The sequence below is a fragment of the Hibiscus syriacus genome, unplaced genomic scaffold, assembly GCF_006381635.1.
Source record: "Hibiscus syriacus cultivar Baekdansim isolate YM2019G1 unplaced genomic scaffold, ASM638163v2 tig00116975_pilon, whole genome shotgun sequence".
NCBI lineage: Eukaryota > Viridiplantae > Streptophyta > Magnoliopsida > Malvales > Malvaceae > Hibiscus > Hibiscus syriacus.
This window is the reverse complement of record NW_024063499.1, coordinates 634,856-661,129: the sequence shown is the minus strand read 5'-3', so window position 1 is coordinate 661,129 and position 26,274 is coordinate 634,856. Positions and strand designations below refer to the sequence as shown.

Sequence of the window (26,274 nt, the reverse complement as noted above, 5' to 3'; positions counted from 1 at the left end):
GTTTTAATATTATATTTCGAGTTGATAATTTTTAACTCGTTAGTTTTTGAGTCGAGTTGAGCTTACTTTTAAAGTTTTCGAGTTCGAGTCGAGCTCAGCAATACTCGAATTTGACTCGGCTCGTTGAACAAACGACGTTGTTTGGTTTAATTTTTTTAAAGAAAAAAAGTGAACCGGCGGTTCAAACCGGTTTTGCCGGTTTTCAGCCGGTTCACCCCGGTTTTTCCGATTTTCAGCCGGTTCTTCCGGTTCTTTATCGGTTCTGTGCTAATCCGATTTTAGGAGTTAACCGGACCAGACAGGCCACCGGTTCACGGTTCAACCGGTCGAACCGGCCGGTCCGGTCCGGTTTTAATAACATTGATTGATAGCATGCTAATGAATTAACAAATGAAAAAACTGAGTAATTCATATAAATTAAACACAGTTGACTTCAATAAATAAATCCTCTCAATTGCCTAAATTAAAAAAGATAAGAGAATACTTTAGTTAACTCTTACAGTAACAATATTTGAATTTTTGTCAAATTGATTAATTAGAAAATAAAAGGCAAATAAAAAACTATTATTTATTAACATCATAATTATTTAGAATTGACTCGACTCAGGTTAATATTCAGGTAGTTTTTTTCTGCCTACGTTGGCTTATAGATGGATGGATAGGGAGAGATGCTATAGTTTGAACCCTAATTTTAATTGAGTTGTTTTTTTTGGGGTGACCTAATTGAGTTATTTTTAATTAACCTTTTTAATAATTAACATTGAATTTTTAAATTTCAAAATATTTTTATTTTATTATTATCATTTTTTTAAGTACAGTTAGATTAATGTAGATAAACACAACACACTTTTTCCCTTATTATTTTTCAGTTTCTATTTCACTTCTTTGCCTAAAAGCATTAAACTATAAATAAAATTAATTAGTATTAATTTAGTTGATAATATATTTTTTAATAATTAAAAAAATTGATCCAGTTGTGATTAAGTATATAGTTACCTTCAATTTAAGGAATACTAATCTTGATATTTACAAGTATCGAGGTACAAAATCAATCAAATTGTGTTAGTGGACAATATCGAGAGACTTTAAAATAAAAAATATTAACAATAAACTTAATATTTTAATAAATAACATTTGAATATCTAATAAATAAAAATTGTAAAATGATTATTTTAATATAACTATTTATTTATTCTATTAAATTTAATGAGAGTGGCAAACACTATGTCAATAGGATCACAACGTCAACTCAAACAGACATCACCCAATTTTCCTCCTTAATTAATTAATTAAAAAACCATTTTGGTTTTTAAAACCAAAAAATCCATCCAATTTCAAGCCTTATTTAAGACCATCCCTTCCTGAGCTCAGAGATTCATTGTGCTCTCTAACTGAAATCAACTACAGCAACTAACCCTTTTCTCTCTTTTAAACTAAAAACCCAATTTTTACAAAGATGATAACTTGCTTGGGCCGAATCGTACACGACAGCGACGCCGAGTCGAAGCTCGACGACGACGTTTCCACCGTAATCAAATCCCTCAACTTACAAGGTACCATCGAGAACGGCGACCTCTCCGGCATAGCAAGTAAGATTTCGGCGGTCTGAATTCGGTCAAGCCCTTGTTTTAATCAAACCTTCGGGAGCAGAGGACATAGCTCGTGTGGTTAAAGCCGCGGCGAGGACTCCCCATCTGACGGTGGCGGCGAGGGGTAACGGCCATTCAATCAACGGTCAGGCTATGTCCGACAGTGGGTACGTGCTGGACATGCGTTCCACGGCGGAAAACCATTTCAAACTGGTGACCGTAAATGGCTCCCATTGTATCGACGTCTCCGGCGGGGAATTATGGGAAGACGTCTTGACGCGGTGCGTTTCGAGGTACAGTTTGGCTCCGAGGTCGTGGACTGATTACCTGAGCTTGACCGTGGGTGGTACGTTGTCTAACGCCGGCGTTAGTGGACAAGCGTTCCGTTATGGTCCCCAGACATCGAACGTTACGGAATTGGAAGTCGTAACGGGGAAAGGAGAAATAAAGGTTTGCTCTGAAACCCAAAACCCGGAACTCTTTTTCGGATCCCTCGGTGGACTCGGCCAGTTCGGTATTATTACCCGAGCAAGGGTAAAGCTTCAGCAAGCTCCAGACATGGTGAGTATTTTTGTCAAATTCTAATTTTGACCCCTTAACTATTTTCAAATCTAATAATTAATCCTCTTACATTAATTTTAGATTTACTCCGATTAAAATGCTGGCATCAGAATTTTAACCAGAATAGCCTTGACTATTTAAAATGACTATTGACAATATAAAATATCGACCTATAAGGATAAAATTACAAGTTCGAACATAGTAAAAGGATCAAAATCAAATTTTGACCTATAACTTCACTATATTTTAACCAAATAAACTTATTTTTTAGTGCATGATTGGCACGTAAACGTCACGTAACTTGGGTCATTTTAAGGTAGTTTATTTATTTATTTAATTTGTGTGAATAGGTGAGATGGATAAGGCTGGTGTACTCCGAGTTTGAGCAATTCACTCGGGACGCTGAGTTTCTAGTGAGTCAGAAAGAAGGCGAGTCGTTTGATTACGTCGAAGGTTCGTACTGCAACAGCGATGATTCAGTCAATGGCTGGCCGTCCGTACAGCTGAACCCAGTCCAAGAGTTCAACCCGAGCCACCTTCCTCAAACCGCCGGCTCAGTCCTCTACTGCCTTGAAGTAGCTTACCATTACCGGAACAATGACCACTCTTCAACCGTAGAAGCGGTAATTTCTCTTTTTTCTCGAGTTAATAATCACCTGCATACTGAAATAACATAACAAAATAGAACCTTGATTGTTTGCCGTCGATTAATGATTAAAAAAGAAGTTGACTTAACTACTGAGTTTTGACCTAAGCTTTAGCTTGGTAGGTCCCTTATAAATCTGTTGAACACCAATATAAAAAAAGTGGGGTCCTATCATCAATCATTCTTCGCCAGACAATAAAAAAAAGGTCAAAAATAATCTAAGAGTTTTCTTCCACGTGTACACTTATCGACGGACAACAGGCGCTAATTCTCGTCCTTCATTATAACAAGAATAAATAAATAAATTCCTTTGAAAAACTCTAGTGTTGCAAAATTTTAAGGTTTAATTATACATTTCATCATTTTATTTTTGAAAATGAAACAATTAGTCCTTTTTATTTAATTAATCAAAGTATAATCTTATATATTAAAAAATAATTCAATTCTTAGCGTAATCGTTAATTTACATTTATGAATGACGAAACTAAATTCAAAATTTCAATTGGTTTTAATGGCTAATAATGTCCGAATTATTACATGTTTGTGGATGAAACTGACTATACAGTATGTATCTTTCATTGGATTTTCCGACACAAAAAAGCTTTTGAAATTGCCCATTTGCTGTTTAATATGAGAATGACACTCTGCTGTTGCTGTCACTTTCCTGATATCAGGAATTTGTCAGGGCTAAAATAGGAACGTTACGTCCATCTGGACTGATCGTTGAGATTTTGGCTGACGTTTTTGGTCCCGCAGTTCCACAAATTAACAAAAATAACCCCATCAACTTCTGGAATCTGCAAATTCACGAATGACATTAATTTTATTTTAATTTGCACAAATGACGTAATTGCCCTTGACTCCCTTCCTTTGCAGGCCGTAAACATTTCTTGGACGGCTGCGATTTGTCGAGCGGTTGATATCCGGGTGGATGTTAACATGGAGTTCTTACTGCGTGTGAAACGTGCAGAGGAACACGCTAAAGCCAATGGTGACTGGGATATTCCTCACCCTTGGTTAAACCTATTCGTGTCCAAGAAGGACATCGTTGACTTCGATCGGACGGTGTTTAAGAAGATACTGAAAGATGGAATCGGTGGGCCCATTTTGATCTACCCTCTTCTGCGAAGCAAGTGAGTATTGCCCTCCCATTATTTATTATTGTGGACCCATTTTTCCCATTACATGTCAAAAACTGCGTGTCTGTCACGTGAGGGATGACGAGGTTTCATCAGAATCCCAACGTGTCATACCGTGGGACCCTTTGGGCCCACTATCAATTTCGTATTCTTGCTTATTTGTCAAATTTTGGTTTTGGTCCCTTATATGCACAAATTTAGGATTTAAAACAATTAATTTAAAATTGACATAATTTAAAAATATTTTTTTCCAACTTATCATGTTGAAAGGGAATTTTTACATATCGAATAATGAACGATATTATAAAAGAAATTGATTAAATTTCAAATTTTAGCATAGTATAGGAACTAGAATTGAAACTTTACCTTATCCAAGCACATACCGAAGGTTGTAGTACCATCGAACTCTGAGCTAAACCGTAGCAGATCAACCGTATTTGCATCTGTTTACAGTTTACGTCGTATGTTAGGTGATTCGGAAATTCTCACCGGCGTAGTTAATATATAATTAAGAAAATCTATTATCGGTTTTATTATTTTTTTTAATAAATTTAATAAAATTATCAAAATAATATTATTTTTATCGATTTATTATTATTAGGTACTTTATTAAAAATATTTAAAAAAATATTAATATTTTAAATTTAAATAATAAAAATTTAGATAATTTTCTCTATTTTATTAAAAAAAAAACGTTTATATATTAAATCTGCCGCCCAGTAAAACTTTCTTTATGTGTTTTGTTATCGTATGAGTACACGTAGAAAAGACTAAGATATTTGGTGGGTCCCTCTCGGAAAATAATAAATATATTTTCACTGTGAATTTTTTTTTTTGATGAAATCTGACAAAATAATAATGTTGGGGGAAATTTTGGTCATCGCAATACCTCATGGGATTTTGCCAGGTTAGGTAAACTCTCAATATATGGCTCATCAGTCTCCGCCTTTTGAGAACAGACAACATTAATTTTATTCACCACCAAAGCAACAATGACTCCATTATTAATCTTGGTTCCAACACTTGTCTCTTTAAACGATTTTTTCTAATATTGAATGATAAGAAATTTTATATTTTTTAATTAAGTTATTAACTTAATTATTTTTTATCTATGTTTTCTAATGAATGAATGGTTGCTTTTTTCTTCAGATGGGATAGTCGAACATCGGTGGCATTGCCGGAAGGCGAGATATTCTACATCGTGGGGTTGCTCCGGTTCGTACCGAAGGGTCCGTCGGTCAACGAAAAAGTCAGGGAAAATCGTGAAATTGTTAATTGGTGCATCAACGAGGGTTTGGATTTCAAGCTATACCTCCCTCACTACCGTTCAAAAGAGGATTGGAAACGACATTTTGGGAATCAATGGACGAGATTTGCTAAGAGAAAGGCCAGTTTTGATCCTAAGGCCATCCTTGCACCTGGACAGAGAATTTTTAAAAGGGGTACTAGTACCCGTCAATAACAGTAGGCAATTGTAATTTCTGTTAATTTCTCAAATTTATATAACAAAATTTATCCTTTTTAATGTAAAGGTAAAAAAATGGGTAAAAATATGCCGTCAGTCCTTGTGCTTTAGCAAAGTTTCAGAATTTGTCATTTTATTTAAAAAAGTTAGAAATCAAATCATCCTACTTTTAAATTTAAAAATTCTAATTCATTAGTTAATAATTATTATAACTTTTTTTCATAGAAGGATTGAATTTCAATTTTTTCCAACGTAGATGGATTGATAGCAGAATTGATTTGACTAACAAGCTCCAAAGATTGAAAGCACGGGCTTGAATGACTTTAGAAACTAAGCTTTGATTTGCTTCTAGACTCTCTGTCGTTGTGGGTTTCGGCTAACCATTGTAGACCGTTCAATTAATGACATATTCGAAGATGATAATCTGGATTGATGTTTACGTTGGATATAATTTGACTTCAACTTGCATTTTAAAAAAATGGTCAAATCCTTTTCAAAAACACACAAGGAAATCGAAGCATACAGCTCTAAAAGTCGTGTAAAACAAATAAGATTCTCTTTTTGAAACAAAACATAAAACTCTCTCATCAATATAAGTTTAGCTTTTCTTTCTTTCTTTTTACTCAAAACTTACGATGTTTGGTAATTATAATATCCCCAATAAGTTAAGTTAGATCAAACTTTATTCTAAAGACAGCCTGTATCATAGGCACATATAAGGGGCAAGACATTGGCACCACAAAGATGGCAGAATTCCTTCAAGACCTTTTCAAATTTGAGAAATCACAAATTAGTATATAATGATAAAATTGCTTTTTAGTCCCTATAAAAGTGCTTTTATGGCTTTACCTATGTCTCTCCGTGCTGATTTTTACTTGAAGATATACACAACTCCTTAGACTTGTTTAGGGGAATAATAAGAAACAAAATAGAGAAATGGTAATGTTGAAAAATTGGTCAAGGGACCAGGCAAAAAGAAATGGTAATTAGTAGAGTTATCCCTAATTGTTCACGATTTTATCAAAATTTTCCTCTAGTGAGATTTAAAAGAATTGGAAGGTTAAAGCCGATTTAACTAGCCATGAATTTATCAAATTCGTGTGCAGTTATCGATATCTTTGCCAAGGTTGTGCTCAGTTGTTGACAAATTTGGTGTCAAATTCAAGTTTTTGGAAGACAATATGGGCTAAATTGAAAAAATAAATAAATTTAAATGTCAAAACTGGAATCTTAATATCTCTCAATAAGGGACGCTTTTGAAAGAAAAAAAACTGTTGCAAAACGACTTTATCAATTATTATTATTTATTTAAGCCAAATCCTTACCTTTAGTATCTATTTCTTTTCCTTAACCATTAGGTTTTATACTTTTGATATCTTGTTTTAACCTCGGGGATTGTTTTGGAAGTGCATGCAAATCAAATCTACTTTGTTTTACTTTTCTTCATCCTTACTTTTCTTTTTTATATTTTATTATTTATTTATTTTCATTATAAAAAAAGAGAAATTAAAGCTTAAATTGGAAGGGGACCCGGAGCAGCTTTTAGAGTTCAATTAAAAGATCATTATTTGTTGTACGATGGACCGACCAATAAGTGAAGGCTTCCTCGTTTAATTCCATGCAGAGCATTCCTATACGTTCGTTGGGAGTCGTGTCATGCATGGACGTTTCTAGTTTATACCTACTTTCCTTTTGATTAATTATTATTTTATTCATAATTATTTAACAAATTAATATTTTTCACACTAACAGATATAAGATTACTTACAACGAGCGTTTCTCTGATAAATATCCAATTTTAAAAAATGTCAAAATTTCATTATTATTTGTAAATAAATAATTTCACAGTCAATGCACATGATAATAATCCATATATTATTTATATTTATCCACTAGTATTAACAACTATGTTCATAGGTGAAAAGGGTCATACTAATTATATAAAAACTAACAATTTACTACGATAACTACTCAAATATATAATAATTTAATATTTCATTAGAAGTGATAGCAATCGATCAACTTGGTTGACAATGAATACTAATACTAAAATATATCATAGATCCAAAAAATTTAAAAGTACACCAAAATTAATGTTTAACGATGCTATTGATCCACAATTTGCAATGTTATATCAAAGTTTTAAAATTAATATTTTAACACATGTTATTCATCCAAAATTTCAAACACTACATGGAAATATGTCATCCATCCAAAAAATTTAACGGATTGCCAATATAAACACTCAAAGATTCTAATATTTTACCAAGATATATAACATCTACCATAATTTCCAACCTTTATAATAAAATGACTAAAATCATAATAATCATTCTTATAACACTATGAATTAAATGTGGGTTCATTTCTAAAATAGATTTTTAATAAAAATATATTAAAAATTATAAATTTTTAAGAGAGTAAAAATGGATTTTAAATTTTCAACCTTTATGTTAGGGGGTCAATTTCTAAAATTTTAGAAAATGATGAATTTATAAATTTCTAGAAGAACAAAAATAGATTTTTCATAAAAATATATATAAAAAATTAAAATACACGATAATTTTAAATTAGAAAAAATGATTGTCTTCACTTTCTATTCTAGGTTCATCCCTAGAAATGATGCATAAAAGACACATTCACCTATTAAAATGATATATTAATGAAATTGAAGTAAATACCAAAAAGCAAGGTTACGGCTTCTAATTATAGGTGTATACTATATTTGACTTAAAGAAATCAAGGAAGATTACATTCAATTGGAATTCAAGTAAGCACTTCTAGAAAACCTAATATTGCAGATTTTGGTGGGGGAGAAAAACATGACAGTATTGTGTCATGTCAGAATAGTTTTGGAGATTATTTTCCTTGGAACATATAGCATCAATGTGGATCCTCTAATGGGACACGTGCATGGGGTGCTTTTTGACATGTAAATTGGTTTACTTTATGAAGAGAAAAAAAACAAAGAATAATATCCTCACGATAGATTTCTCTCCAAATGGACAAAAGATTATCTATTCAATTTACATGCAAAAGAAATACAATAAAATAAAATTCATCCCAGATTAGGATTCCCTTTTACACATTATTCAAAGCCACTTTTCTTATCTTATGCCAACCTTTTTAGTTCGAAGTATAAAGATTATTAAGTTTATTTAGATAATATTATATGAAAAATATTTTTTTTGTGGAACAAAGTACTAATTTTTAGAATTACAAGATAAAATTAAGTGAAGAGATATGTAATTTTTTATGATTTCTATAATTATTGCGATTTATTTATTGAGGTTTATTTTATCAATAAGAGTTTTATAGAATTATTAAAATAGTTTTTTATACATTGAATATTGAAATATATATAATTAAAAGATACTAAAAAGTAAAATTTATATGTATTTATACTATTTAAGATTTATACGTTGATAGTAAATTATCGTAATAAAGATTATATCACGTTAAATTTAATCTCATATATGATCTATTTTATGTTACTTTTTTTTTGCCTATAAATTTTTAATACATTTAAGACATGAATTTAATTGTTATGGATAAGAAAAACATGGTTGGAGAAGTTTATGCTCTTTTAATTTAGAAGGTCGATCCGATTCGTAACTATATCATTAAAATTTATGTAACTATCAAATATCGAGATCTCTAAAAAACGAAAGTCTTTGAATTAAGGAGTAAAAGGGAATTTAAAGTGATTAGGGTTTTTTAGTATTCCCCTTGGACTGATATATATATATATTATATATAGTCTATAAATTAATAATATTGGGACCGGAGAAATTTATTAATTTAGAGAGTTATTAATTTATCGATAAATTAACATGATTTAGCATAACTACAGAAGGGTTTTCCATAGATAGTGAACTTCACAGCTTTAGCCATTAACATGATTCTTTTATATAAAGTGCTGCATCATCGTATAGTCCATCCTAAAATTTGTATTTTTTTATTATTTATTTATTTTATTAATAATTCACTCTAAAATTTTATTTATGTCAAATTTGTATTAAAAATTCATTTCATTAATATATATGTCGATCTTAAAAAAATATTTATAAATCAGTTATTATATATATATATATATATATATATATATATGATTAAAAGGTTATAATAAAGTTTTGAATGAGCATGGTCCACTCGATTATCCCCTTCTCTCCTATGGTTGTCTACAACTGTCTTGAGTGAGGGTGTTGCCAAATTTTAATTGATTTTTTTCTCGAATATTTGACCTAAACATGAAAAGGTGTTAAAAAGAAAAGTTATCACTTATCAATGTCGTCGTCGGTGTGACTATAATACGACAGGGATAATGCTATCCAGCTTAGAGAAAGCTACACGTCCTTAATTCTTTTTACTCGGATAATTGATATTGTATTTTTTATTGATAATATAATTTTGTTCTCTAAAATTTTATAAATTTACTACTTAACATAAAATCATGCGTCTATCCCTAAGTTTCTTTTATAGTTTTGAAAAAATTAATGATCATTATATTTAAAATTTTAATAATTAAAATAATCATTCAGATATAATTCAGCGACATCTGGTATAATTTACACGGAAAAGAAAAATAGCTGGCTCCTACGTGATCTAATAAGAAAATGTTTGAGCCCATTGTTATAGGCTTACAATAATTTATTATAGGGCTTGAGAAAGTGAAAATGGGTTACCAAATGAAAGTCTAATCCTCGTTGTCTTAAAATATGATCCATTATCTATAAGCTACTGTATTCTTAAAATCTCTGGGCCCATCTTCAACACGATATATCCCTTTATTGACTAATAATCATCATCTTCATTTTATACTATTTTTTACTCTTAGCAAACCTATTAACCTTTAATCAAGTAATTAAATAAATCATAAACATCTAATTTGTGATTAGATGAGCCTTTGTCAACAGCATAAGGGTACAGTGGTTTAAATATTATTGATGGCATCTCAAAGTTTGAAATTCGAATTCTATTATTATATATTTTTTTGAAAAAAAATTATAATTTGATTTGACATAAATAAATGGTCAAATTTAGTTGGGTTCGTCCGATTTTGATTATTATTTGAAATTAAATATAAAAGTATACGATTATTCAAAAAATATATATGAAAAGTAAGAGTGATTTTTGTTTCTTTTAAAAATTTTAGACTAATATATTTTATACTCTTTATTAGTTTGAATTTCGGTGAAATTAGACTTTTATTCTCTCTATTTTTTTAATTAAATACTTAATAATTTTTATTTATTTAAATTCAAATAATGTATTTCTCTATCTTTGAATAATGCTAATTGCTAACCTGATGTAACATTTTTAAAGAGTATTTGGATAACAAGTAACGATACCCGTTTTCACGTATTCGGAATGAGGGCGGTCGGCCATTCAGAATGACCAAAGAGTTGAGTGTTGTCAACCGTTAGATATTTTTATTTTCTTTATCATCGATTTGGAATTATTGGGACCCACATGTTTCCTAATCAGGAAGCCGTTGTTATTTATTATAAGCATGCTTAATTATCAAAGTTGTTTTAACACGTTAATCAGAAGAAAAAAAAACATTTAAATTAAACAAAGCAAAAATACCCAAAAAAAAATCGTGTAATTCTTTTTATACCATAAATACAGTTTGAGAAGCTTTGGCATGGGAAGAGAGTTGAAATAAAATAATAATACTAATAATTTATTAATTAGTATTAATTCAATTATTGTAGTTATTTTAAAGATAATTTACACATAATATATATGTGTTTTAATATTTTTAGACTATATTAAAATTATCGATTAAATTTAATGCAATTGATATTGTTACTAATACAATATTTGAGAAGACACAAATACAAATATATTCAAATCAGTGATAATAATTTAATCCGAATTTAATGAGTTTTGACTTAATTTGGTAGGACATTTTTTAGATAAGTACAGATCGGGTAAGTTTAAATTTATGATAAAAATCTTTGACATGATCCAACCTGAAATAATTCTTTTAATTAGGTCCATATTTTGTCAATAAAAATATTCTTTTAGTCAAATTGAAAACTGAATCACATGAAACCTCTCTAAGTTCATACCAAGTATAACTCAAATGAAAGGAGTATGATTTTCCAATTGGGTAAACTCGATCAAAAACTTTTAATCTTCTTTAATTTATTAGTGAATAAGAATGTAGATAGTATAAATATGTTAAATTATTAAGAAGCCTAAAATTAATTCTAATAAATGTATTTCAATTTGTTTGGCACATAAAAAACAAAAATATTTATATTCAAAAAATCTGAAGTTGACCTAAACGTTGTGTGTTGCACGTGTTTTATCTTTAAATTCTACACATAATAATATTAGAAAAGTTATTTTTTAGACAATAACCGGTCTTTGTCTGGTCTTCATAACAAAACACAAGTTTTTCTTTACTTTTCCAACTGGGTTAAATATGTAGTGTATTTTACATTAATTTAATTATAAAATTTAAAATCAAACACACTAAACTTTAAATCATAAATTGCATTACTTAAAATAATAAATTTAAACCATAAATTATATTATGAGACAAATATTCAGTGCATCAAATTCTCAGGTTATTTTACACAATAGCGCGGGTACCTTTCCTTTTTATTAATCTTTATTGTTTGCTGAAAGAGTAAAGAAGTGATTTTTGTTTCAACTATAAGCTCACAAGGATCCGATCAGACCCGGTCGTGCTAGTTCCTCTCTCCCCCCAAATTTTACAGATTTGTCTCTTTGTTTTTATGTAGCAATCGATTCTTCTTTGGGTTTTCTTAAAAAAATGAAGTTTCAAAATCATTTTTTGAAAAGCTTGTAGGGTTTCTAAGAGATCGTAGCTTCTTCTTCTTCTTAATTAAATTTAGGATTTTTTTCCTTCTTCTGGAATACATGTGGAGTCTTGAGAGTTGGGGTTTTTCTTTGTTTAGTGAGGGGTTGGGGTTTTGACCTCCGGGTGTATGAAGATTTGGTGCTGCCTCTGGTTTATCGACGACGAAGGAAACGATAATCAACTGGAAGGAACCATGAAGGAAGGTTTTTTAGCAAATGTCGACGATATTGAGGGTAATATTGTAAAAGCCGGCGACGAAGAAACCTCCGCCTGTCTTACCGTCTCCCTTAACAGAAACCTTAACTGTCAACGGCAGGGAGACGAGACAATGCTGTCATTTCAAGAAAATTTCACAGCCATGAGATACGGTGGGAACTGGGTCGATCCTTTGTGGCGACATTCGGTTGGCTGCTCGCCTTCTTCCCTTGGTGAGACTAGAGCCTCCGCTTCAACTGCCGTAGAAGATTGTGACCACCGCGATTCACACCATAAGCGAGCTAAAGTCTACACCGTTTATCAGTGAGTTAACTGGACAACTATAGACAAAATCATTTAAAAATGTATTCTGTTTTCCTACTTATATGCTAAGTTTTCATTGCAGTGAGAGCACCTCTTACTCTTCAGCAGAGAGAGATTATAGTATTAAGCAATGCTCATCCATTTCGTCTAACAATGGGTATTTTATCACAATTTAATGTTGAATAATGGATGTGATGGTTATCCTTTTGATGGCAATGATGGGAACGATGAAGAAGATGATGGTGGCAGGAGAGCTGAAGATTATGAAATCCGAATGGATCTAACTGATGATTTATTGCATATGGTAGGCAGATTGATAAATTACACTATTTCGGTTTTTATTGTTTTATCTTATTGAACCTTTTGTTTGTTTTTCCTGTTTTTAGGCGTTCTCCTTCTTGGATCCTCATAATCTTTGTGTTGCCGCCATGGTATGTAGGCAATGGCGATCAGCTAGTGCTCATGAGGATTTTTGGTGGTGTCTGAACTTTGAAAACCGGAATATATCTCTTGAACAATGTGAGTCTCAGTCTTTACTTGGTTTAAATATTGTATTCCAAACAAACTTTAGAAATTGCTTAGAATTGACACTTGTTTTAGATGGGATAACTATATGGACTCTCAATTATATTATTTTGCATGAGAAAATAGTACATTGTTGTAATGAAATTGAACACAAAACTGCAATAACGTTGCATTTTGATTTTGCAGTCGATGACATGTGTCAAAGATATCCAAATGCTACTGAAGTGAATCTGAGTGGCACTCCTTATATGCACCTTCTTGTTATGAAAGCTGTCTATTCATTAAGGTAATATTTCGTAGTCTTATTTTATATTCTAATAAAATGAATTTTGCATAGCCTCCTGTTAATTTTTGTATACAATTTCCAATTGGTAGAAATCTTGAGGCTTTAACATTGGGAAAAGGCCAACTAGGGGATGATTTTTTCCTTGCATTGACCAAGTGTAGTATGTTGAGGAGTTTGGATGTGAATGATGCTATTCTCGGTGATGGCAGTCAAGAGATACCTATCAACCATGACCGGTTATGTGATCTGAAAGTAACTAAATGCCGTGTTATGCGTATATCCATCAGGTGAAACAAAATCTGGATTTGCTTGTTAACTATATATTGATGTCAATCCGGTATTTCTCTATGCTAACATCTGATCTTTTGCAGATGCCCACTATTAAAGAGTTTGTCTTTAAAACGTAGTAATATGGTACAGGCAGCTCTTAATTGCCCCCTTTTACAGCTGCTTGATATAAGTGCATCCCACAAACTCACAGATGCAGCTATTCGTTCGGCTGTGACTTCTTGCCCTCAATTAGAGTCTTAAGACATGTCAAATTGTTCTTGTGTTAGTGAAGAAACATTGCGAGAAATAGCTTCCACTTGTTCTAATCTCCATGTTCTGAATTCATCATATTGTCCTAACATCTCACTTGAGGTCAGTTTTTGCAAATGATTTAGTTCAAATTAGTTCTGCTGTATGGTTAAGGCATACTTTGATGCATTTTCCTCTCTGTGAAGTCTGTAAGACTACCAATGTTAACTGTTCTTAAGCTTGACAACTGTGAGGGTATCACTTCGGCTTCAATGGCTGCAATAGCCTATAGTGACATGTTGGAGGTTTGAATCATTTTTCTCGTATATATTGCTGCTACCTAGATGCTGTCTACCTATTAAAAGCTTCTAGTTGTTTGTACTAATTCTTTTTCTGTTGCAGGAGTTGGAGCTTAACAATTGCCACTTGTTGACATCAGTGTCACTTGGTCTTCCACGTTTGCAGAAAATTCGACTGATTCATTGTCGAAAGTATATTGTTATTCCATCAATTCCCTTTCTTTTTAGTACCAATCTAAAGATTGCCTCGCTGCTTTCGGCTGGACTTTTTTTTTACTTTTTCTCGTCTCTTAATTTATTTTATAATAATTTATAAATTCTTCCATGCAGATTTACTGACTTGAATGTACAATGTTCCATGCTATCATCCATAACAGTGTCCAATTGTGTCGCACTCCATCGCATTAACATCAGTTCAAATGCACTTAAAGTATGTTTTCAACGCACTATTGAGTTGCTATTTGTTCTGTCTTGGTTGTTGATAAGAGTCTGAGTTATAGTGATGGTTCCATGAGAATGCAGAAATTAGCGTTGCAGAAGCAGGAAAACATGACAATGTTGGCACTGCAGTGTCAAGGTTTGCAAGAAGTACACCTCACAGATTGTGCGTCTTTGACAGATTCTATTTGCAACGTCTTTAGTGATGGTGGTGGATGCCCTATGTTGAAATCATTGGTTCTGGATAATTGTGAGGTTTGTGAATATTGGTTTTTCTCAGTTCTCATGCGTCTCTATGGATTAGTGGCTTACTACTGGAACTTGAAAAAATTGAGTGATAAATGAGACATAAGATGATTTATATACATTTCAAAGACTGGGTGGTAAAAGAGGCTTGAGATGATATTGATCCGTAAGATTGGTTTCATCTCAGCTCTCTGGTCACTATAAATAGCACTATATTTATCCGAGTTCGGGTCTGCATATAACATCGCCTATCAATATTCTTTAATTGTTTTTGGTGCCATAAAATAAAATATGATACCTTGGTTCCTGCATTACGTGAGTCTTCATTTTGGCGTTCTGACAAATTTTGTTTTTCTATTTTTACCAGAGCTTGACAGCATTGCAGTTCTCCAGTACATCTTTAGTCAATCTATCTCTGGTTGGTTGTCGTGCTATTACTACCCTGGATCTGGCATGTCCTTGTCTTGAGAAAATATGTTTAGATGGTTGTGATCATCTGGAAAGAGCTTCATTTTGTCCTGTAAGTTTAGAGTGGCTCTAGTCTTTTATCTGAAATTAATTTTCCTATTTGACACATGCATTTTCTTACTCTTATAGCAAATTAATGCCCAAGAATTTCCCTGCTTTTAGGTGGCTCTTCGGTCAATTAATCTCGGAATATGCCCCAAATTGAACACCCTCAGGATCGATGCTCCACTTATGGTGTCACTTGAGCTGAAAGGATGTGGTGTCTTATCTGAAGCTTCCATAAACTGTCCTCTATTGACATCTCTAGATGCTTCTTTTTGCAGGTTTATTTTGCTACCTTTTTTTGCGATCCCATATTCTGCTCCATGGCTGATGCTTGTATTCGATTTTACATGCAGCCAACTTAAGGATGATTGCTTATTTGCAACCACTGCTTCCTGCCATCTGTTCAAGTCATTAATATTGATGTCATGCCCATCTATTGGTTCCGACGGTCTTTACTCTTTGCACTGGCTTCCGAATTTAACAACACTTGATTTGTCATATACCTTTTTGACAAATTTGCAGCCTGTTTTTGAGTCTTGTTTGCAGCTGAAGGTAACTTGTAAATCCTTGATATATATGCATGAATTGATGGACCATACATGGCCTATTAGTGTTGTTCATGTTGGGTTAATCATACTACTAGTACCTGATGAATACGTTAATTTTGTATCAGTTTGTACTCTTAATGATTCTATGTTTTGATCTAAAATGCTAATGCCACTTTAGTTAATTTTGTGGAGAATTTTCACTCATCACATACATTTTGTTGTTGCACTCGTACCATTAAAGCAAGTCTAAGAAAATTCTTGCATTCTTGCTAATTATCTGATTTAAGCTTTCATTGTTTTGGATACTCCATGTTTTCCATATCTCCTGCCATGCTCTTTTGCTTACTTTTCATTTCCTTCTTTTAGGTGCTAAAATTACAAGCTTGCAAATATCTATCTCACTCATCATTGGAGCCTCTTTACAAGGAAGGTGCTTTAAGAGAACTCCGGGATTTGGACTTGTCATATGTTACCCTGTGCCAATCTGCCATAGAGGAGCTTCTTGCTTACTGCACACGCCTTACCCATTTGAGCTTGAATGGATGTATAAATATGCATGACCTGAATTTGGGTTCTCCTGCTAGCCGGATTGAGTTTCTTGGTGTACATAAGGATCTAGCATGTTTTCTTTTGGAACATCAATGTGCCAGTCGAGCAGGGGAACAGTTTACTGCAGAACCTGAACTGCGTAGGCTGTCCCAATATTAAGAAAGTGTTGATCCCGCCAGCAGCTCATTGTTGCTATATGTCATCCCTTAATCTTTCTTTGTCAACCAACTTAAAGGAAGTTGATCTTGTTTGTTTCAGTTTGACCTTTCTTAATCTGAGTATATATGTTCCTCCTTATTTATGTTTTCTATTTTTTTTATCCAGTACACTTAATTTTTTGTGCCTGTATCTGAATTCAGCAATTGTTGCTCTTTGGAAGTTTTGAAGCTCAGCTGTCCTAGACTGATTAGTCTCTTTCTTCAGGTATGCGCCCTCATTTCCGAGTCTTTGAAACCACATGTTCTTAATGTTTTAGATCCACTTTTTGCCCCTATGTTCCGGTGATTTTCTATTCAGAGTGTATTCTTAAAGATGCTTGGTTTTAACTAGGCTTTTGCGAGACCATCCCTTTTGTCAAAGGCTGCATGCATAAATAGTTCCATTAGTTTCATCTGAAGTAATATAGTGCGAAACTTTTCCTTTTTTAGTTTGATATAAAAGTTGTCAATTTTTCTGACTCTGAATGTGTTGTTGCCTTCTCCATAGAGTACGCAGTCTGGCCCTGAATCCCCTTTCAGATTCCTGTTTCCTTCATGCTAAGTCGTTTTGATTTCATTTGTCACGCAATCATATATGATTGTGGATGTACGTACATGAGTTTCTTACTTGATGCTAATTTTACGTTTCCTTTTGCATATTGATCATTTTAAGTCCTGCAACATTGAGGAAGAAGCTGTTGAAAGTGCTATATCACAGTGTGCCATGCTGGAGACTTTGGATGTTCGCTTTTGTCCAAAGGTGAAGGCTTTATTTTTGTTTTCCGTAATTTTTTGCACACGTCCAAGAAAGCTCGGGTTAACATCCTTTGTACTTCAATCACTAGGATCTACACTAGAAAAAAAATGAATAAAACTAATACAGTTCATTAATGTTTTCTATGCTGCGGCTGATAGATTTGCGCAATGAGCATGGGGAGGTTTCGTGTAGCTTGTCCCAGTTTGAAGCGTATTTATAGTAGCTTGTCACCTGCATGATGTGAATGCGATCGAGAATTCGTGTGCTCAAACTATTGGCAGCAGCAACAGCTTGATATGTTCTCATGATTGCCTCTGTATGTAAATGGTCACCCATCATTGCCCCATGTTTCTTTTGGATACATATGTATGTATATGACTTATTGATTGTTTTTGTATTGACAGAAGGAATTATGTGGCCACTATCTACGTAATGGTTACAGATGGTGTGAGACTCCAGCATTTCATATCATTTAATAAACTACTTAACTGACCACTGCTTCTTATTTCTTCTTTCCCAAATCTCCCTACTTAAACATACAACAGTGGCAATGGCAGTGGCGTTATGGCTTCTTTTCTCTCTTTTTTTTTTTTGCTTGTTTCTGCCAATACTCAAAGTAAAGTCTATCTTTTGGTGAAATACTTGAATTGGTGTGAAATTAAGAGTTGGGTATTTCGTTTTATTGCTAGAACGGTGTGCATCGACCAATACAAGAATTAAACGAAAAAAGTTATCAAGAGGTTAACGTTAGGCGTGAGTAAAGCTTGACCCGAAATATCGAATTTTTTACTCAATTTGTCGCTAAAAAATCTTGTCTTGACTCAACACGTACTTTTATGAATTTGATTCGAAACAAGGTCAAATAAAATTGGAGGAATTAAATAAGACTTAAATAACTTAAATTTTTTAATAATTAGTAGATTTATTTTCAAGTTTGAGTTCTTTAATATTGTAGGACATATGTATGTCTTATATAAAAATATATATGTATTTCGTATATAGTTATAGAAAGCCGTTTAAATTATAATTATTTAGTATCATAACATTATAAATATTTACAATTAAACTTAAATAGAAATTCAAACAATTCGACTTTACTCGAATTTCATGAATTTGATTCGATTAAAAGAAATTTTAAATAAAGTTTGAATTATAAAATAAGACCCTTCAATTCGAATAACGCAAAATATTTTGACTCCACTAGATTAAATACTCACCCCTAGTTAAAGTAGACAAAATGTTAAGGGACTAAAAGTTATTTTATCTAAACAATTGTAATTGGAGACGGGCTTACCTGGCTGGCTGGCGCGTAGAATTTCGTCCACAAAGGTTATGTGAGGTTCACTTAATAATTGCAACAAAAATACACATGCGGATATAATTGCAAGCATACGTGGCGGAAAACAATTTGATACAATTTTCTTAAAAATTCAGCTACGGTCCTCGGCGTTTCATCGTCGACTTCAAATCTGTCCCGGTAGCATTTTTTGTTGTTGTCTTCTTCCTTATGCGAACACGCAATGGCAATGACAATGGCGGGGGATCTGTTAAGGCTCTCTCTGTCAACTCAGCCCAAGCTCTCTTTCAATAACGGCGCGAAGCTCAAAGTTGACCGCTTTGATTTGCTCAAACGACGATGTCGCCGTTTTTGCTATTGTCAGCCTCGGTCAACTCATGGATTCGTCTTGTTCAATTCATTGGAGACCAGATTACAGCCTGAGGAATCGTCTAGCCAACGGAAGGAGCTAAAGGTTAAAGATTCGTCAGTTCTACTCGATGTCAGTGGGATGATGTGCGGCGGATGCGTGTCCCGAGTTAAATCAATTATCTCCTCCGACGAGCGAGTCGAATCGGCAGTGGTCAACTTATTGACCGAGACAGCGGCGATCAAGTTGAAGAAGGAGGTGACGGAGAGCGAAACCGTGGAGAGTGTTGCGGAGAGTATAGCTCAGCGCGTGAGCGACTGCGGGTTCGCGGCTAAGAGGAGGGTTTCGGGGCTCGGAATGGGGGAGAACGTGAGGAAGTGGAAAGAAATGTTGAAGAAGAAAGATGAATTGTTGGTGAAGAGTAGGAATCGGGTGGCGTTTGCTTGGACTTTGGTTGCTCTCTGTTGTGGAGGTCATGCTTCACATATTTTGCATTCCCTGGGGATTCATATCGGCCATGGTAATTTAATTCAATTCATGCAATTTCTTATTTAAATTTGAAATGTGATAATGACTCCTTTGATTTAATTATGTATTCAGGATCGTTTTTGGATGTCCTCCATAATTCTTATATTAAAGGTGGACTGGCTTTAACGGCTTTGTTGGGTCCTGGAAGAGGTTTGTTATTTTTATCCCTTATTATCTTCACCTAAACTAACATTTTAGCTGGTATTTAAGAAATTTCTATGTTTGGAAATATGGAGTTGTATTTCGTTTGCTATATAATTGTAAGAATGAAGAAATTCATACTATAAATTCAATATGATATATTTGAAAGGTTTAGAAACTTGAATGCCAAGTTCACAAATTCAATACTAAATAGGCATGGAAAATTTCATGGATTTGAAAAAGTAATTCTTAGAGGCAGAGGGCACCCATTTGGATCCATACCACAAAAAAAAATCTTAAAGTTACGTTTATATATGTTTTATCATGCAATTTTAAACTATTTTTGAAATCGAAGTTTCCAAACACAACCCATATTTAAGGAATATCATGTTCCTTGGTCTTAAGGCGGTTACTAGAAAAACTCTTGCTAACGTGTCTTACTGCTGTTGTGACTAGTGAGTAAAGGTTGATTTCAATCGATGTTCTCAAAAAAATGTTTTGCAGACTTGCTAGTTGATGGATTAATGGCGTTCAAGAAAGGGTCGCCCAATATGAATTCTCTTGTGGGATTTGGATCAATTGCTGCATTTATCATCAGTGCAGTGAGATTTTTTCTTACTTTCCTTTGGTTTTCTCAATATAGAATCATCTACTCGATCGGCTAAGTTCTGTTGGTTCTTATATTTGCCTTTTTCTTATAGGTCTCACTTGTTGACCCTGGACTTGAATGGGATGCTTCATTCTTTGATGAACCGGTGATTTCCCCTACTTTTACTCTTTTCCTGTATTTATCTTTTATATCAAGGCTCTCCTATAGCTGCCAAATATCATGATGAGCTTCCTTTTCTTCATTATTTCTTTTATGCTGAAGCCATTCGGATGGGAAGTCTGATAGTTCTGGTTTGGTTGATTATTTCTTCTTCTGAAGCGCTCTTGTATTTTGCTTACAGGTCATGCTTCTTGGTTTTGTGCTCCTAGGACGTTCTTTAGAAGAAAGAGCAAGGATTAGGGCATCCAGTGACATGAATGAACTTTTAGTGAGTCTCAAATTACTTTCTTTTGGTGTTATTATACTTATTGTCATGCTTGGTGGTCAATGATTCCTGGCTTACAGACTATAGATCCTTAAAACTAAGAATTAGTTGTATAACATGCTTTTATTGTATCACTCATCTTAATATCATTTGGTTGATTTCACATATGAGATCATTGTTTTTGCAGTCATTGGTATCCACTCAGTCGAGGCTGGTGATTACTTCATCAGACACCGATTGCTCTGCTGATTCTGCACTTTGCTCTGACGCTATTTGCATTGAGGTCCCCTCAGATGATATTCGAGTTGGAGACTCGGTTTTAGTTTTGCCTGGAGAAACAATTCCTGTAGATGTAAGTTGTGATGAATATGTTATAAGATAAAATTTAGTACATCGTATGTGATCCATAAGCTTAGTCCATATACAGACATTCCCTATGTATTTTCAGTTAAAGCCAACAACATACTGATAATGATATGGGACCAAGATGAAACTTTGTAATCTCTGTATAATTAAATTTACCACATATATATGGACTTATGCTGAAACTAGAATTCCCTACACAGGGAAAAGTTCTTGGAGGAAGAAGTGTGGTTGATGAATCCATGCTGACTGGAGAATCACTTCCAGTATTCAAGGAAAAAGGTCTTATGGTCTGTGCTGGGACAATAAATTGGGTAAGATAATTTGACGAATACAATTTAGAAATGCTCTGACTTATGCCACTAGCGTTTTCTTTAGGATGAGATATACTTTACCATTGCTTATTTCAGAGATAGCAATAACTTTAGTAGTAAATGCATGGGATTGCTTGGGATGATTAGAGCTGAATGAGTGTTTTTAGAGAAAGATCAAATGTTGGTATTAGTCGGATATTTTATAAATTATATCTTAAGAATATTATATTGAACCCACTACCCATGCAATCATCATTTATGTTTATGAATGTTCTTTTTCAGGATGGTCCTTTAAGGATAGAAGCAACTTCCACTGGCTCCAACTCAACTATTTCTAAGATCGTAAGCATGGTTAGTGCCTCATTGAACCTTTTTTATTGGATTAGTCAATAGAGTTTGTAATATCAAATAACAATATGTTGCTTCCTTTTATCCCGAGTAAGAAATGTGCAGCAATTTTTCAGGTTGAGGATGCTCAAGGACGAGAAGCACCTGTACAAAGGCTAGCAGATGCGATAGCTGGGCCATTTGTATACAGCATAATGACTATATCAGCGGCAACCTTTGCTTTTTGGTACGTGTTTTTTTCTTCAAATGTAACTTCAGATAGAGTGATTATAATGAGATGCTTAAAATAGATGGAAAAGACGGATTCTAATATATTTATTACAATATATGTATGTAGCTCGTAGATACTTCCCCAAAACTAAAATGTGTAACTGGTGTTCAATCTGCAATTCAAATAGTTGGAATCCTATCCATGGATACAGTTGACAAGTTTATCTGCATTCATTTCTTGTTCTCCTCTCCTGATCATTCCCCCCAAGTTAATTGTATTCCTTTTCCCCAAACTTCGTTCCATTCTAGAAATATAATTTCTGCATTAACTTACCAATTTCTTCAGTTACCATTTCTCCATGCTTTTTTTTCCAACTCAAACCAGATTGTGCTGGTCCTGTGGGATTTTGTTTTAGTTGCTTATAGATGTTCTTTTTATCTCTTAACATCCTGCATATTGTGTACTGGCTAATCTTATGTCTTTCTCTTTGTTGCTTTCTCTGTCCAGGTATTATGCTGGGTCGCACATATTTCCAGATGTTTTGCTCAATGATATTGCTGGCCCTGATGGAGATCCCTTGCTTTTGAGTTTGAAACTTGCGGTGGATGTGTTAGTGAGTTTTCTTATGTTTATATGTGTTTCTTCACCAGCTTATTGCCTAAATATTAGTTGCCTGGTTGTTTGCATTTTTTATCCATTTGATTGCCAAGAAAGTTCTGTTATGACAGTAATCTCAATATGGTAAGAATTGCTTAAATTGGTAGCATTTCAGGATGGTTGCTTGAATACATGTAATAATTTTATAAGAGAATTGTCACTGAAAGTGATTCCAGCAAAACAAATTTTATTTGCACTACCAGTTTGTAATGCTGGTTTTTGCTTTCCAGGTTGTTTCCTGCCCTTGTGCTCTGGGTCTTGCCACACCAACAGCAATCCTCGTTGGCATCTCCCTTGGTAATTATCTAGCATGTAAAAAAATATTGATTTTGATGCATTTTCTGTTGAATTTGAGTAATAGCATACTGGTTATATAACATTTTTCCTTCTTTGCATTTTACAAGCAACAACTAACTCTGTTGTACTAAATTATATGTTGCGGCAACGAACCTCATAAGGAGCAAGACAAGGACTGCTTATAAGAGGTGCAGATGTTCTGGAGCGCTTGGCCAATGTAGACCATGTAGCTTTTGACAAAGTAATTTTACCTTAAAAAATAATGCGCTCTCTCTCTAAATATATATATAATGTGCTACGTTAGAAGTTCACTACATTACTCTCTTTTACAATGTGCAGACAGGGACTCTAACCGAAGGAAAACCCACTGTCTCCTCGGTGGCTTCCTTTACTTATGATGAATCAGAAATTCTTCAAATTGCTGCAGCAGTAGAGAGAACAGCAACACATCCAATTGCTAAGGCTATTGTAAATAGGGCAGAATTGTTGCATTTGACGCTCCCTGAAACAAGAGACAACTAGTTTGAACCAGGTTTCGGAACCTTAGCTGAAGTAATGGACGTTTAGTTGCTGTTGGTAAACTAGAATGGGTTAATGAACGTTTCCAGATAAAAGCAAGTCCATCTGATTTGATGGATTTAGAACATGGTATAATGCATCAGTCATCTTCATCACCGAACTATTCAAAAACAGCCGTCTATGTTGGGTGTGAAGGAGAAGGTGTTGTTGGTGCTATAGGAATATCTGATAGTTTGCGGTTTGATGCTAAGGCTGCTGTGAGTAGGTAATATTTCATTTTTCTTAACCATGTTGATGAGTTCTTCCGTTGCCTGGCTTAGCAGGCATATTTAGTCTTGATTAGTGTGCTATTCCCAACTGATATTCTCCGTTGATGATTGGAGATGAAGCTCTATTCTTTATGTTTCCTTCTAGAATATCAACTGAAATGTTTCATTTCCTTTTGTTTTTTCTTGATTAGTATCCTATTCCCAACTTAAAAAATGCTGATGAAAATTTTCCTTGTGTTATTCCTGTTTTCTTACCTTTAATCATTTGTGGTTGTTTTGTTGCATTGTTCCTGTAAGGCTTCAGCAGAAGGGTATCAAAACAATCCTTATTTCAGGAGACAGGGAAGAGGCAGTTGCAACTGTTGCGAAGACGGTTGGAATAGATGAATGTTAATGCATCCGTGACACCTCATCAGAAATCAAGGGTTATATCTACTCTTCAAACTGCAGGACATCACATTGCAATGGTAACTATTTATACCAGAACAATTGGTCCTTTAGAATTCGATTAACAATATAAAACATACTTAAAATTCACCTGGTTCAGTTAATTATTTGACTCCTTCATAACTGGTCGACTGGTCCTCTGACTGAGATGAAGAAGTGCAGTTTTTTGCCGGATTCCTGTTGCAACTAAAATAACTATATTAGTTTTCCTTCTTTTCCCTTCAACAATTAGGTGTCATACAATCAGATTTATAGTGAAGTTAAAGATTTATGGATGACCCTAACAAAAGCAAACACCTCCGAGTATCTTAAAAGAAAGATTTATGATACCTTAACAAAAGCAAAGGCTATGCAATTGTAATGCTGTGGCGTGGTTAGAAAATATATTTAGCGTATATTTTTCTTTTTCTGAAAAGGTAGGGGATGGCATTAACGATGCACCATCATTGGCCCTTGCGGATGTGGGGATTGCTCTGCAGATTGAAGCACAAGAAACTGCAGCCTCTGATGCAGCCTCTATTATACTTCTTGGAAACAGACTCTCCCAGGTATTCACCGTTTAATATCGTAACTCTAGTTCACATGACGAACTTACTGATGCTATAAGCGTTTTAGCCAAGCCAATTGTGCTTTTGTAAGCCATGTTTATAAAAGAGTTATGTTTTGTCCACTCAGAAGAACTACAATCTGACTTGAGCCTTCACTCCCAGGTAGTAGATGCGCTGGATCTGGCACAAGCAACAATGGAAAAAGTATACCAAAATTTATCGTGGGCAATAGCATATAATATTGTCGCCATCCCCATTGCCGCCGGTGTTTTACTCCCCCATTACGATATTGCCATGACACCCTCATTTTCTGGTATGTAAATTGAAAAATTGTAGGAAAAATGTACTTTTATATATGGTCTCCATGGACTATAACTGAGCCTGCTTCAATCTTTTGTATTGGGGTTGATAGGTGGTTTAATGGCCCTGAGCTCTATATTTGTTGTAACCAATTCCTTGCTTTTACGGCTCCGTGGGTCAGAGAAGAGCAGGAGCAGTGATCTTGCTAAAATTTCACAAATGCCTGCCGGTCCAAGTTAACAAAGTACATTCCTATAAACATCCTGTACTGGTATATCTTTAACTCATAAATGATCAAATTTAATCCAATCATAGATGGCATTTGTCCTTGTTAGAGTTGTATAATCCGAGTTTCGTTTGTTCCCGTCTAAAATGTTTATGAATTTTTTATGCAAATTTCTTTTGTAATCAAATACTAGGGTTGAAGGTTAGAAATTTAAGTCATAAATTCTCTTATATTCTTCTTTTTTTACATTATTGAAATTTCTGCTTATCTATCTGTCTCGATTAAAGTATTATACTTCTTTGTCTTGACTTATTTTTAAGCACGTATATTTGTGAATGCAGATAATCTGTTGTGCAGTTTACTGGATCTCTCTGGTGAACTGCTTCTGACAGTGCGTTTTGACCGATCAACGTGTAAGTAGCTAATTGAGAATTCTCGATCAGTTAATCCAGGTGTGGTAGTAAATCCATTACCTGGTATAGAGTTTAGTATAGACTCAAGCAGACGGCTGTTCAATGCTTTTCCTTTATTTTTCCTGAAAAACTGATGCGTTTTACTGTCTATATTCTTAAGGATTATGTTTAGACTCTATAATATAATTACAGAAAAGTAATTATTATCATGAACGTGGTTCTGCATTAAACAAAAATTCATCTTCATCATCTATTACTATATATGAATTGTTATAAATTTTATTAAAACGTGTTTTTTATATAGGCTATAATATATTCCATTTGTACATAAATTTCAAATATCTCACCCACTCTCAACCCTAACCTCCCCCATTCCAAG

At 33.7% G+C, this 26,274-nt stretch overlaps 3 pseudogenes; all 3 read left to right on the top strand.

Annotated features, from left to right (window-relative positions):
- Positions 1-1,391: 1,391 nt before the first annotated feature.
- On the top strand, positions 1,392-5,462 carry LOC120192453 (annotated as a pseudogene).
- A 6,522-nt stretch (positions 5,463-11,984) lies between these two features.
- Positions 11,985-18,190, top strand: LOC120192444 (annotated as a pseudogene).
- Positions 18,191-19,097: 907 nt separating this feature from the next.
- On the top strand, positions 19,098-26,007 carry LOC120192435 (annotated as a pseudogene).
- The last annotated feature ends 267 nt before the right edge of the window (positions 26,008-26,274 follow it).